The sequence below is a fragment of the Globicephala melas genome, chromosome 2 (genome assembly GCF_963455315.2).
Source record: "Globicephala melas chromosome 2, mGloMel1.2, whole genome shotgun sequence".
Taxonomy (NCBI): domain Eukaryota; kingdom Metazoa; phylum Chordata; class Mammalia; order Artiodactyla; family Delphinidae; genus Globicephala; species Globicephala melas.
The window spans coordinates 159,637,247-159,653,937 of NC_083315.2; positions in this window are offsets into that span (position 1 = coordinate 159,637,247).

Genomic DNA, 16,691 nt, shown 5'->3' on the forward strand with positions numbered 1-16,691 from the left:
GAATCGTTTTCCTTTCTCTTTTAGAGAAAGAAATGAAGTGATTTCAGGAAGGCAGAAGGTTTTTTAAGAGTTTTGGTGAATGCCTTCTTGCCTTTCTTGGAATTCTCATTGCCATGGAAATCCACAACCACAATTCTTCTGAAGAGTTTTGTCTTAATCACAGAGCCAGACTACTCCAATATGGCTCTATGGAATAATAAGCATTTTGGTCTTTCTTCTCAGTCTGGGTAATGTTCTCATCCTGGAATCAGGTTTTGTGGCACAAGGCAAGATAGACATTTTTTGGCCTGCTGTCTGATATTGCCTCTCCTGCTACATGATGAGCTTAACATTCTTTGCAGAGGTGGGTTTTATTGAATTTTTTAAGAGTATGAATTATTACTTACACAATTGCCCCACAAGTTAGTCAACCAATTTAAAATAGAGGTGTCATTCTTTTTAAAAATCTATTTCTTGGGCTTCCCTGGTGGCGCAGTGGTTGAGAATCTGCCTGTCAATGCAGGGGACACGGGTTCGAGCCCTGGTCTGGGAAGATCCCACATGCCGTGGAGCAACTGGGCCCGTGAGCCACAATTACTGAGCCTGCGCATCTGGAGCCTGTGCTCTGCAGCAAGAGAGGCCGCGATAGTGAGAGGCCCGCGGACCGCGATGAAGAATGGCCCCCACTTGCCACAACTAGAGAAAGCCCTCACACAGAAATGAAGACCCAACACAGCCATAAATAAATAAATAAAGCAAACTGTCAACAAGTAAAAATAAAATAAACACTAAAAAAAAAAAACATATTTCTCATGTATAGCTTTGTCACCTGTATTAAAATTATAAATTCATAAAATTTGTTCATTTTGAAATTGTTTTGCAAGTATTCCTGACTGATATGGGTTCTTCCTATCTGCTGCATTTCATTGAAAACAGCTAGCTTGAAATTACTCCATGATCCCCAAGAAGGGCCCTGATTTTACTGCTGTATGAGTGGGACTATGCAGGATATGAAATAAGAAGTTTAAAGCAAGAATAGAAAACACTAGGGTTTAGATAAATAAATGCAGGAATAATGAAAAAAAAAAGGAGTTACCATCCTCAGATGAGTGTATGCTGAGGTGAATTCCATAGAATGTCCATAAAACAATTTTTAAGAGTCCCAAAGTTCATTGCTAAATCTGCTTAATTAGAGATCCTAAAAAATAGAAATTTCAAGATGTTTGTCCCTAAAATTTTGCTTACTCATTTTATCAATATGCTTGAAATACCATTTTCTTCATGTTAGACTTCCCAACACTAAAAGGAAATGTTGACTTTTAAAAGAAAAAGAAGAAACGGTTTTTACACACTTAAGAATAATTTAAGCCTAAAACCTAAGGTATGGTACCTGCTTTATTTTGATTGTCTTATTTCATTGCTGGCATTAGAAAATATCAGTAACATTTCACTTTTTAGACTATATTTTGCAAAGCAATTATAATCCCCCCCCCACATATTTTTACATGAATCAACTGGTAAACACTCTTATTCCTACATAGTCTTTAAATAAGTATCTAAGTACATAAGTAAATTGATATTTATCAAATTACCTCCTACTCAATTAAATTATGTCAAATTATCAAGTCACTAAAAGAGGCTGAAGAGATAAAGGAGATACTAGGGGTATTCCTACTGTCTTGGAAAGATTCTGGAAAGCCATCACATGTTAGCAGGTTGTATTCAGCTAAGAAAGCCTCACAAAAACATGGAAAGAAAATCACCTCTTCTTACAGCTTCACCAAACTGAAGTAGAATTAAGGTTGCATACACATCTTTAATATTCCTATGAAATAATTCTGAATTCTCTACTGGCCTTTTTCACTATTTAGATTCCATTCACCCAGTCTCCATAATGCGTACAAAAAACTTCAGGGAGATTTACCAGCCAAGACGTCAGTCCTGGTTACTATAAATTCACAGAAAATAAACCAGAAAACCTGTTCTGACCACCTAAAGGCCACCTGCTACTGCACTGGCTCTTGCTGGCTCTGATTTCTGCTGTTGAAATAGACAGCTCCATTAGTTTGGTGTAACAGGTGTTGGCGTTGCTGCATCTACTGTGGGGCGTGTGTTTGCATGTATACATGCCGTGTGTATACATGTGTGTGCCTGTTTATGTGTAGGTAGGAGGCTATAACAGTTCAGATACATGAGTTTGCAAATGGTAAAAAATGAGGAAGAGAAGGGGCCAGATTATATGTGGGCCAGAATAAGGAGTTTAGACTTTGTTATAGGCAAGAGTTCAAAGCGGGGGATAAAAAACAAAGTGAGTTTAGGGAAGCCACTCTGTTGCAATGTGTGGCAAGGAAAGGGGCAATTCTAGGGAAAAGATTTAAAATACAGATATGAGTAGGAGAGTTTTGCAAATACAGTAAGGATCTGGACCAAAGCAGCTGTAATAGGAAAAGGGAGGAGTAACAATCTTACATAATGATTAAAATATTTTGGATCTGATTTTAATTCACACATATGAATTTGAATATTCTCCCTTTTAAAAAATAGTGTCATGTTTTATATGGTTTAGAGTAGAGGTATGGTTTTGAGGCTATATTTATAATCAAACTATGATTTAAGTCTGTAACTCAACAAGGAGCTTCTTAAAATATTCTCCTCCTCTCTAGTCTCAGATAGATTTAGATTTGCCATTGTATTGATACTATTCATTTGTCAACTTCTATCTAATCAGTCAAAACTTCATTATCTGCTGAAGATGATCTGTGAATATTTGTCGAGTTAAATAACATGAATAAATCATCTGAGTGATTTAAAGTCAAAGAGATTATTTTGTCAAAATTTTAGGCTGACATAAATTCTGTTCTCTTTTTACCATAGGAAAATTGCATGGGGAGCGTACACACTATGGCCAAATGCATTAACTAATAGAGAGTGACTTTCACTGTCAGCCCAGGTTATTTTGAAGATTAAGGCAATCAAGGTCATTCAGACTTCCAAGGATTGTTAACCTCATGGCACGGTTATTTTGAGTGACTCTAAAGATACTCTATTAGTTCACAGGATTATAATGCTTGAACACACTAGTAGCCCCTGCATCACTGGCTGATTGGGGAGTTGAAAGGGAATGGAGATGGGTTTTGAGTGGTCAGTCATAAGCAGTAAGAAGCTGTCTGGGAGCCAAAGTTTTGAATGTTTTGAATGAAATGACTAAAATTATTATACTGTACATGACCAGACTACTCAGAGATAGCAAATTAAAGAAAACCTATGGTTACCAGCAGGGAAAAGGGGGAAGGGATAAATTGGGAGATTGGGATTGATATATACACACTACAATACATAAAATAGTTAACTAATAAAGGCCTACTGTATAGTGCAGGGAACCCTACCCAATAATCTGTAATGACCTATATGGGAAAAGAATCTAAAAAAAGAGTGGATATATGTATATGTATAACTGATTCACTTTGCTGTACACCTGGAACAAATACAACATTGTAAATCAACTGTACTCCACTCAAAATTCTTAAACAAACAAATAAATAAAGCCTCCCTCTGATCTGCTGTGTATGTATTTTAATGCACAGCCTCTTCATCCATTAATTCCTCTGAAGTGAAATTGAACTGAAATAGTGACCATTGTCCCTTCTCCAACAATCCCCCCCCCAAAAAAGGAATTCATAAAATAAAATCTACATAATTGTATCTTCTAAGGGTTACTGGAAAAGTACAATAAAATACATTGCCAAACAAATAGTGCTGAGGTAAGAGAAAATCAATCAACTAAAACAAATAAATAATAAAATGGAAATGAAATCACCATGATTGCTCTTAGTTTTCCCTCCCACATTTTTTAAAGATGTGACTATGACTTTGATTTGCAATGCTTCTTCTTTCTTAGAAAATTGTTTGGAGAGCTATTATATTTTTATTCTGCAAGAGAAGATTATATTTAAATAGATTCAAATTTTAAATAGATGAAATGATTAGCAAGCCTTGGGAAAATAAATTGTTGAATAATAAGAACTTGTCCTGGGGCTTCCCTGGTGGCGCAGTGGTTGAGAGTCCTCCTGCTGATGCAGGGGACACGGGTTCGTGCCCCGGTCCGGGAAGATCCCACATGCCACTGAGCGGCTGGGCCCGTGAGCCATGGCCACTGAGCCTGCACGTCCAGAGCCTGTGCTCCGCAACGGGAGAGGCCACAACAGTGAGAGGCCCGCGTACCACAAAAAAAAAAAAAAGAAAAAAAGAACTTGTCCATTTCCCATGGTGCGTGGGCTTTACGTCCTGACTCTCTGAGAATCGTGCAATCACAAGTAGTCACTTAATAAAAATGCAAACCAGTTTGCATGCTCCCATTTCCAAAAAGAGGCAAACAGTGTACAGAGAAAGCATTTGCTTTTAGCATCTTAAATGGAATGTACTGTGGAGGTGTAATATGATTTCCCTCAAGTTCTTTTAAATTAATATGTAATATTATGTACTTGGTATTAAAACTTGGTTGTTATATGGGCTTATGAAAAGATAATAGAGAAAACAGAAATAAGGTGTCTGGCTGTGGTCTTGCTCTTGCCTACTTCTCTGAGCTTGAGGCCATAACAAGGCCTGCTAGTCAGCTGCTACAAGATTTCTGTGGTCTCCTTGCCAATATATGGCTCCCACATGGTTTGAAAGCAGCAAGTCTCTTGGCATTTGATCAGTTGAAAGATACAGTGGTATGAAGAATAGTTCTAACCAAATGAGTTCTTCTGGTGCTCATCTGGAAAACAACACAGACACACTCAGCTTACAGTGGGTCTCGAAATATGGATACTGATGGCCACATTTCTCCAGATCATATGCCCCATTTTTTGCTTGAATCAATTAAGCAAGAGACAACTTTTCAGCCTGTGAACCTCCAATGTAAAAGAATTTCATTAAAATGCAAAGTTCTTCATAGTTCTATAATGATACGTTAACAAGTTTATGTTGGTAGTGATGGGCCTACCTGATGTGTTTGAACACTTGCTAACATATATTTCTATTTCATTATATGTTTCAAGATAAGATGAGGTAGGAGTTCCATCATTCACATACTAAAAATTAATTCATCGTTAGGTAGTACATGTTAGAAACATAAGGCAAAGTTAAAGAGCACTGCCATTCTATGTAGGTTCTCCTCCATTCATCCAGGATGAAACAGAGTAGAACGAGGCACATACTAGAAGTGAATTGTCATTTTATTCCTGTATCTATGAAGGACCCTCTCAGTAGAATGAACATTTATTTTAATAAGCAGAGTGATGGTTCATATCCCGATTGTAATCTCTCAACAGACACTTTGTCCCAGAATTTTTTTTTAAAGGTTTTTACTGTGCTGTTATCATTTACTTTGGGATTGTTTAAATTCATTATTTATTTTACATGCTAGAGATGCCCTTTAGTCTACAGATGTTATTGAATTTACCTTCCTATACCTAAAACTTGGCATGATTTCTATAACATAAGTAATACTCAATAAATGTGATTGTTTTGTTATAGAAAGGAACAAATGAGCATTACATTTATACTGCTATTCATAAAACAAATCACTCCCGTTGGATATAAATATTACCAACACGTATAAAACTGGATTCTTCTTTCTCAGAATGATTATAAGAGAGAAAGAAAGAATGAGAGAGAGAGACAGAGAGGAAGGGGAGGAGTTGGAACAAGGACAGCAGTTAGGAATTGTTTGCTTTTTATATTTGAGAAATTTATCCATAATTAACTGATAAATCCTTGTTGTTTTTACCTCTTTCCCCTTTCCCCTCTTCTATTATCTTTGTCATATGAATTAATTTCCCTGGAACAGGTCAGTCAAGATGGAAATTTGAGCAAAAATATATGAACACTATGAAAAATAGTGTTCTGTCTCACACACACACACACACACACACACACACACACACACACACACACACACACACCCTCACATGCAAAACCTTTATGCAATGTTAGAGATGGGTAAAAACTTAGGGCACATTTTCCCCAGCTCATTCTTCACAGGTGATTATCTGTAGAGTACTCTGATAGGGGAAATGAGTTTTGAAGAGTCAAACACCTGGATTTGAATCTTAGGACATCTGTTGCTTTCTAGCTTTGTGATCTTAGGCATACTTCTTAACCTTTTTAAGTTTTGGTTCCTTCGTCTATGAAATTGGCACAGTAATGCTTATTTATAGGCTTGTCATGTGTGGTAGTGAAATGACATACCTAAGATCTGCGTTGCTGTGTGCAGAATATAGATACACAATAATTTTAACCATTATTATTTTATGGATCATCTATGATAATGAGGTGGTATTTTTGTTTATGGCTTTATTGTGAATGTGTTTTCATAGACGTATTCTTACTACCTTTAAAATTCCATAAGGGATTGTCATCAAAGTCAATAAAATTGAAGTCTGTTGCAGTTTGTCTTTTAAAGGTGCATGATGAATGGAGAAGAAGCAGTGTGAAATTGTGAAAGAAACACCGCAATAAAAAAAAAGGCACCCAAGTTCAAATCTCTTGCCTAATACCCTTTCACTTAGAATTTGATCCAGTCATCTGGTGTTTCTGGGCCTGAGTTGTTTCACCATGTAAATATGAAGGACATGGTCTCACCTGGAAAAAGGCAGAAATCTGAGTCAAACCCCTAGTTTTTCCTGTCCTTCCCAGATCTGAACTTTTTGTTATTATACGTGATTTTTTTAAACTTATTTCTTTTATTTTTTTAAATTCAAAGGTATCATGGAACAAAAAGAGAGAAGCTAGACAAGTGACACCGCCCAATAAAACTTTCTGTATTAAAGAAAACGTTCTACAACAGTAATCAATATGGTAGTCCTCTAGGCACATATGAGTGGCAATTGAAATATTGATAGCATGACTAAAGAAATGAGGTTTTAAATTTTAGTTAATTTTAGTTAATTTAAAATTTGATTTGAAGAACCATGTGGCTGGTGGCTATAGTATGGGATAGCACAGAACAGACTATAGAAAAGCATTAAGTCAGAGACATCTCACAGGCCTAGTAATTGCATTAAAATAAACTTGGATTATTAGGAGAGTTCATCCCTTTTTGGAATAATAATCTATGTGACCTCATGAGAGCAAACAAATTTTGGGGGAAGGGAATCCAGTTTGATGTAAGAAAGCCTTAACATGGAAAGCAGTAGCATCCTTTTTGAAATTTCTTTAAAAATTTTAGTTCCTTCTAAGTACTGTTCTGTTGTACTAGAAAAGAGTACTCCTCATGAATGCCTCATGATTTAAAGCCAGTGTGTTGGGTTCCTACCCATTCCATCTTGAGTACCTACTTTTATCTCTTGGTTATCAAATGGTAGTGGGTGAAGGGGAAGAATGGGACTTTTGTAGGGTAGAATTTGGAAATTTGTAACATGTGTAGCCCCAGTTTTAAATACCAAATGAAACAAAAAATAAAAGAAAATTATTTTGAGTTGAAATAGCCTATATAAGGGAATACAGAAAAATCAGATGACTTCTTAGTTATTGAGAAACTGTCAGTATTTGAAATTCTGTGGGAAATATCTTAATATTTTATTTAATATTTTATCTATTTAAAATATTTAATATTTGGTAGTTTATTTCGATTAAAGTCTAAACAAAAATCTAGATATTTTTGTTGTTCAAAATTTGTCATTTATTTTCCTGCTACAGATTGTTTAAAGAGTTACAAACAATCATTCTAGAGAATTTTACATTCTACAAAGCACTTCTGAAAGCCCATGTCATCATTTGCCTCTCACAATGGAATAGTCCTGAGTCAGGTATCACAGTGTTTTTGTTTTTTAATTAATAAAACTAAGTTTTTAGGCAGTTTGACTCCAATGGTTACATTATTAAGAGTCTGAGAATCAGAATTCCAAATCCTGTGTTTTTGCTTTTAAACGTTCCCATTCTTTACTTTGCTTTTAGCACTGATTAGGTGGTTTTCTCTCAAAAAGCCAATATGCCACTGAAACTGGTACTCCTTCATGTCTAATACATGATTTTGTTGGGTGTATAATCCTTTGCTTCAGAGAAATTCTCCTTGTGAAGACTCGCAGAGGGTAAACACAAGCCCCTATGTGATTTATGGTTCTGAGAATCAATCCCCTTCCCAATTGCTTTGTGAATCGTATTTGTTTTGAGGTTGTTTTGCTTTATTTGGATTCAATTTCTTTTGCCTCCTTGTGCTCTAACAGAGATTTCTTTGTGGAGGTCTACACCATATGTACAGATCTTATTTTAAAGCTATATTTAAAGATACAGTGTCCATTGTATGGGTCTGGCTGAAACGTCCTTCTTTCCACACACAACCTCCAGGAATGTCCACTGTGAGTGAAATGGAACAGCTTTTATCAACAGTTTATTGGGGAGTGTTAAGTCCATATAACCTTGTGCCTTACTAAGATGTAGAAAGTCTGAGGCATGATGTAATGGTCAGCACGTGATTTTACTTCGGATTTTGCCTTGTAAAAGGAACAGTCCTTAATGGAAAACTGTTCCAAACAGATGTTCGTAACTCTAGCATTGGTACTGCTGAAGTTAAAAGTATGGTGGGTCTTTGAACATTCTTCAGAGTGCCTTACTCAGGAGTGCTGACTTTATGTTCAATATTATGTTCAACATTACAACGAGACTATTTATGGTACCATAAGTTTTGACATTATTCACAGGATCCCCAAGTTAGAGAGTGTTTAATGTATCAAGTTGTCCCTAATCCATGCACCTTTTCTTAATATTTTTTTTCTTTTTAAATAGCAGACAATGGAATTATGAGAATAAGTAAACCCATAAAACATGAAGAGGTTAACAATGAGCATTGTATTTTCACCATTTCCAGGATATGATATAAGAACAGATCGACAAATGTGCATCTATATGTTCAAATAAATATTAAAAACAGTCATGTACAGGTCTGACTTAGTTTAAAAGTGGATACCATATTAAGACTTCATGCTGCCAGTGCAGGGGGCCCAGGTTCGATCCCTGTTCAGGGAACTAGATCCCACATGCATGCCACAACTAAGAGTTCACATGTCACAACTAAGGAGCACACATGCCACACCTAAGGAGCCTGTGAGCCACAAATAAAGAGCCCACCTGCTGCAACTAACACCCAGTGCAACCAAATAAAAAAATAAAATATTTTAAAAAGTGGATACCACAAATATGAAAAATGGAAAAAGACTTAAAGAAGACAAATTATTTCAAAATGGTATATGTTGATCCTCTGTCTATAAAAAGAGCTTTTTATGTTATTGTATTTAGCTCTGTGTTAAGCACAGTCTGACTTGAATATGTAAAGTCTACACACTCAAGTTTGCAAAATCTCTGACTTTGTGGAGAGAAACTAACGACATGGATGTTGATTGTACTTTTTGAAGAAGGCATGAAGACTTGTTGATTCCAGAGGTTTTTAACAGTGGAATCACTGTTATTCAGATGAAAACATAACTTAAATCAAGTTATCAGTTATATATTGTTGAACCTACATGGTGACTGTAGAAAATACCAGCTTAAAATTGCAAGGGAGTAAAGTGAGATTCCCAAAACAAGTGGGGGAAGGTACAAGGGCTACTTGGAATGAGTGATAAGAATTTCTACTAAATAAAGACACAGAGGAACCACAGGGGTGAAGGGTGGGAAAGAAAACTGGACACACAGGAGTTCATATTTCACCTTTGTGGACGAGTCTTTAGATTGTCTTGCTTCACTGCATTCTCACCAATGTCTTTCCTGCTTTTTTCTACAGTGAAGGGAGGGCAGCTTAAAGCCAACTTTCCACATTCCTTGGGGTTTCTGAGAGAACCTTTTCCTTCCTCAGACAAGTACAAGCTCTTCCTCTTCCTTTTAGAGTGGATCACAGTGGTGATGACTGGACTTGCAGCAGCAATCATGGGAGCATGAAGGAAAGACCAAGAAGTCATGGAGGTCATGGCTCTGAGTCCTCCAGCCAGTGGACCATGGCTCACCTCTGCCTGCCTCCAGCTCTCTTGCTGTAGAGCAAATAGCAAACTTGTATTCACCTAAGATCCTGCTTACTCAAGGGTTCTGTGCAATCAAATACAACCTTTGATAAAGTCCTGAGAACAGATCAGAGAGACAGAGAGGGAGACACAGAGAAGGTGGGAGGGAAGGTGGGAAGAAGGAAGGGAAGAAGAAGGAAGGAAAGAAAGAAAGAAAGAAAGAAAGAAAGAAAGAAAGAAAGAAAGAAAGAAAGAAAGAAAGAAAGAAAGAAAGAGAAAGAAAGAAAGAAAGAAAGAAAGAAAGAAAGAGGGAGGGAGGGAGGGAGGGAGGGAGGAAGGAAGGAAGGGAGAAGGGAAGAAGGAAAGGAAGGAAGGAAGGAAGGGAGAAAGAGAGAGAGAGGGAGGAAGGGAAGGAAGTCCAGTATTCAATTTGTCAGGTATAGCACTGATTTGACAAATCTGTGTCATGCAATCCTCATAAAACCTGCTGAAGTAGGTACCATTTTCATCCCGATTTCACCGACAAGGTAAATGAAGCTCTGCCAGCATAAGAACCTTGTCCATGTTACACACATAAAATGCCATGACAGGTGGTCCATCTGAATCCAAAATCCACAAACTGAACTTCTTTGCAATGTTGCCTTTGACTTCAAATGGAAGAAGCACAGGGGTAGGCGCTGAAGATGAAGGGGGTGTATGCTAGGGGGAGAATATGGTGCTCAGGAAAGAGGACAGTTTAACATAGTGTTTCCAAAGTCAATGAGCAAAAGAGTGTTTACCAAATTTTACCAGATTCTTTAAGGGTGAGGCCTATGACAAATGAGGATAGGATTCCAAAAGGAAGGGTGGCAACCTAAGGTGCCCTTAAAGATGAAAAGACAGAGGAATCCCACAGTGAGAACTAATAAAAGACCCTGAGTCCAGTGAGGAACAAGCTATAGACGACCGTGTTCACAGAGTTCAAAGTCAACAGGGAGAGGATCTAAGCAGCTTCAGGAGCTCCTCTTTGAAACAAGCCCCAGAGAGAAACGGACCTCATTTCATCTCCTAGAATAGCACTGTGCAAAGGAACTTTCTGTGGTTAGGAAAATGTTCCCTACCATGGGCAGCACGGGACATAGATGAGGCTGATAGATGGCCAGTGTGACTGAGAAACTGACCTTTTGATGTAATTTAAATGTTTATTTAAATAGCCACATGGCTACCGATTGGGCAACACAGACTAAATCAGTGGGACTAAATGGGGGGGGGCAACTTGTACAAATTCACCTCTGTTGGATGTCAGATATAAGAGAACATAAATCTCAAACTAAAGACTGTACTGACCTTGTCAGGAATTCAGGTTGCAGATGGATGGATAGTGTAAGGAAAGCAGATGTTCCACGTGTTTTTCTGGTGTCATTGAGAGCAAAATTATTCTCATTTCTTTCTTATCAGGAAGCTTGCTTGATATATTTCTTCTCTTTCATCTATTTCCAAGATTTCTTTCTTCATACTTTATAAGCATAGTTAGGACTCATATTAAAAGCAACAAAGATTACCAATGATAAGAAGAAAAATAGGTATCCCTACATTCGGTATCCCTCCAGCTACACCTTGACCTCCCTCCCTCCTTCCCCATCTTCTCAAGTTTCTTGAGAGGACCACATAGGTATTTCATCTTTGTCCTTCATTCACTCTCAGCACTCTGATTGTGGTCATATTTCTGAAAATATGAACATCTCACCAAAAATATCAGTGGTGACAAATGCAAAGACTCCTCCACATTGTCCTTGAATCGTGTGTCTGCATTGGCCCATATTAAGCACTGATGGGAAATGTCTTCTCCACTGGCTTCTGCAACACAATTAACTGTAGATTGTCTCATTCTTCCTCTCTGTCTCTGTTTTACACTCTTTTATCAGCTCATTCCTTTACTTTCATCAATAGATGCTAGGGCTCCCCAGGGTGCTCTTCTCCATGCTCTTGTTTTCTCCCACCACAAACATTTCCTGGTGACCCTCATCCATTACAATAAAGTCTAACAATACTGACACTTAACTCTGTGTCATTCCCTGGTCCAAGCAGGGAATGATTGATTCATTCAGTTTTCACAACCATTCTATAAGGTAGATACTGTTATTGTGCCCACTTTACAGATGAGAACACAGGCTCAAGAGAAGTTAAAAAATTTGCTCAAGGTCAAATAGCTGGTAAATTATGAGGATGGAAAGTAAATTCAAAGAGCATAGCACTGAGGTCCATTTTCTTACCTTCTATACTGCACTGCCTACTTTATGACTTCACTTATCCCTCACTCCTTATTTCTACAGCTATATTTTGAGCATTTATGGACTGGCCCATGTATGCCCATATGGATAACCTAATATTAAGCAAAAGCCCTTTGTATGAGTTTCAGACTGCTGACTGCCAGTGTGAAAATTCCAGTGTTTTCTCAAACTGAACAAGGACAATACGAGGCTATTATCTCCCAACATAACGCATCCTTCTTGTATGAGGTGATGAGCATTAGCAGCTACCTGACGGTACAGGTCAGAATCGAGGTGGTCATTCCTTTTTTTAAAATTTTTTATTGTGGTAAAATACATGTAACATAAAATTTACCATCTTAACCTTTTTTAAGTGTACAGTTCAATGATACTATATACATTAATAATGTTGATCCATCTTCATAGCTCTTTTCATCTTGTAAAGCTGGAAATCTATACCCACTAAATAATAATTCCCTATTGCCCCCACTTCCAGCATTTGACAACCATGATTCTACATTCTGTCATTATGATTTTGACTACTCTAAATATCTAGTGGATTAATATAGTATTTCTCTTCCATGTTGTAGTATATGTCAGAATTTCCTTCCTTTTTAAGGCTGAATAATGTTCCATTGTATGTATATACCGCATTTTGCTTATCCATTCATCTGTTGGTAGGCACTTGGGTTGCTTCCACATTTTAGCTATTGTGAATAATGCTGCTATGAACATGGGTGTACAAATAGCTCTTTGAGACCTCTGCTTTCAATTCTTTAGGATATATAGCCCGAAGGGATTGATGGATAATATGATAATTATAGTTTTGATTTCTTGAAGAACAGCCATAGTGTTTTCTATAGCAGCTATACCATGTTACATTCCCACCAACAGTGGGCAAGGATTCCAATTTCTCCTGGTAAATGGAATATTTATAAATGGAATGGAATATTTATAAATGTTATATTTCTAGCCATATCAATAAACAAAGGATGTCACAGTCACCAATGATTGCAGCTCTCCAACATGAGCTGGTGAGCCCTGAGGAAACTCAGGGCTGAAAAGAATACCTGCCATCTAGCAGCCATCAGACAGCAGCCACTCCCTGCGGTGAGCCCTGAGGAAACTCAGGATGTGAAAATACAGGCTCCAGATAGCTGAGGTGCATATCAAAGGAATGATTTCAGTGAGCCCAGACTCTTGCATCTTCCCATACATACAAAAGCCCTAAATTCCTTAATTTGAGATATCTGGTTTTCTTTAATTAACAATGATCTTTTGACTACCTCCCCTTTGTTACAAAACTGCTATATATCGTGGCTCCCCACCACCCTTCCACCCCCCCCGCCCCCCCACCCCCACACCCCCCCACCCCCACCCTCCCCCCACCCCCCACCCCCCCACCCCCCCACCCCCCACCCCCCACCCCCACCCCCGGCTCCTGGGAGCAGTTTCTCAGAGTTATCTGAAACTGTGTCTCCCGGGCTGCAGTCCTCATTTTGCCCCCAATAAAACTTGTCACAACTCTCACATTGTGCATATTTTTTTAAGTCAACACTCCACATCATTGCCAATAGTTAACATTTCCTCTTTTTTTTTTCATAGTAACCACCCTAGTGGGTATGAGGTGTTCTCTCACTGTAGTTTTGTTTCCCTAATTATCAGTGATGTTGAGCATTTTTTCATTGGCCATTTGTATATCTTTTTTGAAGAAATGTCTATTCAATCCTACTACCATTTTTTAATCAGCTTGTTTGTTTTTTGTTGAATTTTAGGAGCTCCCTATGTATTTTGGATATAATCTTACTGGATATCTGATTTGCAAACATTTTCCCCCATTCTGTGAGTTGCCTTTTTACTTTGCTGATATTGTCTTTTGATGCACAAATTTTTAACTTTCCATCAAGTTCAATTTGTCCATTTTTTTCTTTTGTTGACTGTGCCTTTGGTGCCATAATACAAGAAATTATTGCCAAATGAAATGCCATGAAGCTTTTTGTTTTATGTTTTGTTCTAAAAATGTTACAGTTTTAGGTCTTTAAGTTTTTGATCCATTTTGAGTTAATTTTTGTAAAAATGGTGTTAGATAAGGGCACAATTTCATTCTTTCGCTTGTGCATATATTTTCTCACTACTATTTGTTGAAAAGACTGTCCTTTTCCCAATGTATGATCTTGACATCCTCATCAAAAATCATTTGATCATATATTCAAAGATTTATTCCTAGGCTTTCTATTCTATTCCATTGCTCTATATATCTGTTTTTATGCTAGTGCCACTGTTTGGGTTAATACAGCTTTGTAGTAAGTTTTGAAATCAGGATGTGTGAGGTCTCAGGATTTGTTCTTCTTTTTCAAGATTATTTTGCCTATTTGGGGGTCCTTTGAGATTCCATATGACTTTAAGGAAGGGTTTTCCTATTTCTGTAAAAAAAAAAGTCATTAATTTCTGTCAGCAATGTCTTGTAGTTTTCATTGCACAAGTCTTTAATCTCCTTGGTTAAGTTAATTTCTAATCATCTTATCCTCTTAATGCTACTGTAAATTGAATTGTTTTCATAATTTCTTTTTCAGATTCTTCATTTTTAGTGTACAGAAATGCAACTGATTTTTGTGTGTTGACTTTGTATCTTGCCACTTTGTTGAATTCCTTTATTAAGTCAAGTTCTTGTGTATGGGTGTGTAATCTTTTAGGATTTTCTGCATATAATATTATATCATCCATGAACCAAGATAATTTTACTTCCTTCTTTCTAATTTGGAAGCTTTTAAAATTTTTCTTGCCTAATTGTTCTGGTTAGAACTTCAGTATATGTTTCCAATGGAAGTAGTGAAAGTGGGCATGTTTGTCTCGTTCCTGATCTTAGAGGAAAAGCTTTCAGCCTTTTATCATTGAGTACAATGTTTGATGTGGGTTATGGCTTTTATTAGATTGAAGTAGCTTCCTTCTATTCCTAATTTGTTGAGGGTTTTTGTCGTAAAAGGGTGTTGAATTTTGTCAAATGATTCTTCTACATCAATTGAGATGATTATGTGTTTTTTCTTTTCCTTCATTCTGTTAATGTGGTGTATTTCATTGATCAATTTTCATATGTTGAATCATCCATGCATTTAGAAATAAATCCTACTTGGTCATGGTGTATAATCCTTTTAATATGCTGCTGAATTTGATATGCTAGTATTTTGTTGAATATTTTTGTCTCAATAAGGGATATTGGTCTGTAATTTTCTTTTCTCGTAGTGTCTTTGTCTCTCTTGTTATCAGGGTAATGCTGGCCTCATACAATGAGCTAGGAAGTGTCCCCTCTTCTTCAGATTTTGGAAAAGTTTGAGAAGAATTGGTATTCTTTAAATGTTTGGTAGAATCCGTCACTGAAGCCATCAGATCCAGGGCTTTTCTTTGTCTAGAAATTTTTTTATTACTGTTTCAATTTCCTTGTTAGTTACAGGTCTATTCAGATTTTCTTTTTATTCATGATTTAGTCTTGGTTAGGCTTTGTGTTTCTAGGAATATGTCAGTGGTCATTCTTGACTCTCTTTTCACACTCTACTTTGTCTTATCCTTTGCACTTCTCTGTTTCTTATCATAACTCAGAGCTGTATCATTTCTCAGTAGAAGTACTATAATGCCCTCCTATTTGGTCAACCTATCTCAAGTCTACCTAACCCCTCCCCCTCCCCCAAACACACACACACACACACACACACACACACACACACACACACACACACACACACACAGAAGCAACTCAGGTTCAAAACTGTTGCTAGATTCATGTTTCTAAGATGCAAAACAGATTCCCTCTTTTTCTTATTTAAAAGACTTTGTTTCCCATTGTACAATTAGAAAAACTTCCAAACCCTTTAGCTTGGTAGGTGAGCTCCTTCACAGTTGGCTCTTGTCCAGCCCTGTCCCCTGATCCACTGCTTTGTGCAGCCTCCTTTAGCTTCTGCTTTTAGCTCCCTACAAACTATGTTGCTTCTGTTTTCCCTATATTTACGTTCGTTGGTACTTTGCCTAAATGTACTTTGCCTTTTTTTGCTCATCAGCCTTGCCTCACCCAGGAACTACTGGACATTCCTCTTGTGTTCCCCTCATACCATACATTTAAAAAAGTTACCTATTATGCTTCAAATATAGCTCTGCTTTGCCCTATTACCTTTAAGGAAAGGGACTGTGTAGCATCGTTTTCTTTCCCTTCAGTGCTCCACTTTGTTGCCTGGTCCATAATGAATTCTCAGTAAACGTTTGACGAAAGGCTAAATGAATGCAGTTACCCCTTCTTATCGCTACCACACCACTTTGGTTAAATAGCAGAAAGAGAAATGCCTCTAGGAAAGACGTTAAGAATCTCATCGTCTGTCCCCCCGCCCTTCCCGCCACCCACTGTAAAAGTCCAGCAACTCTTCTCATCTAGGCATGACTTTTCTCACATTTGGGGGAGAAAAATGCCACCCTGGAGGTTATTTCCCTTTGATAAAATGCAGTT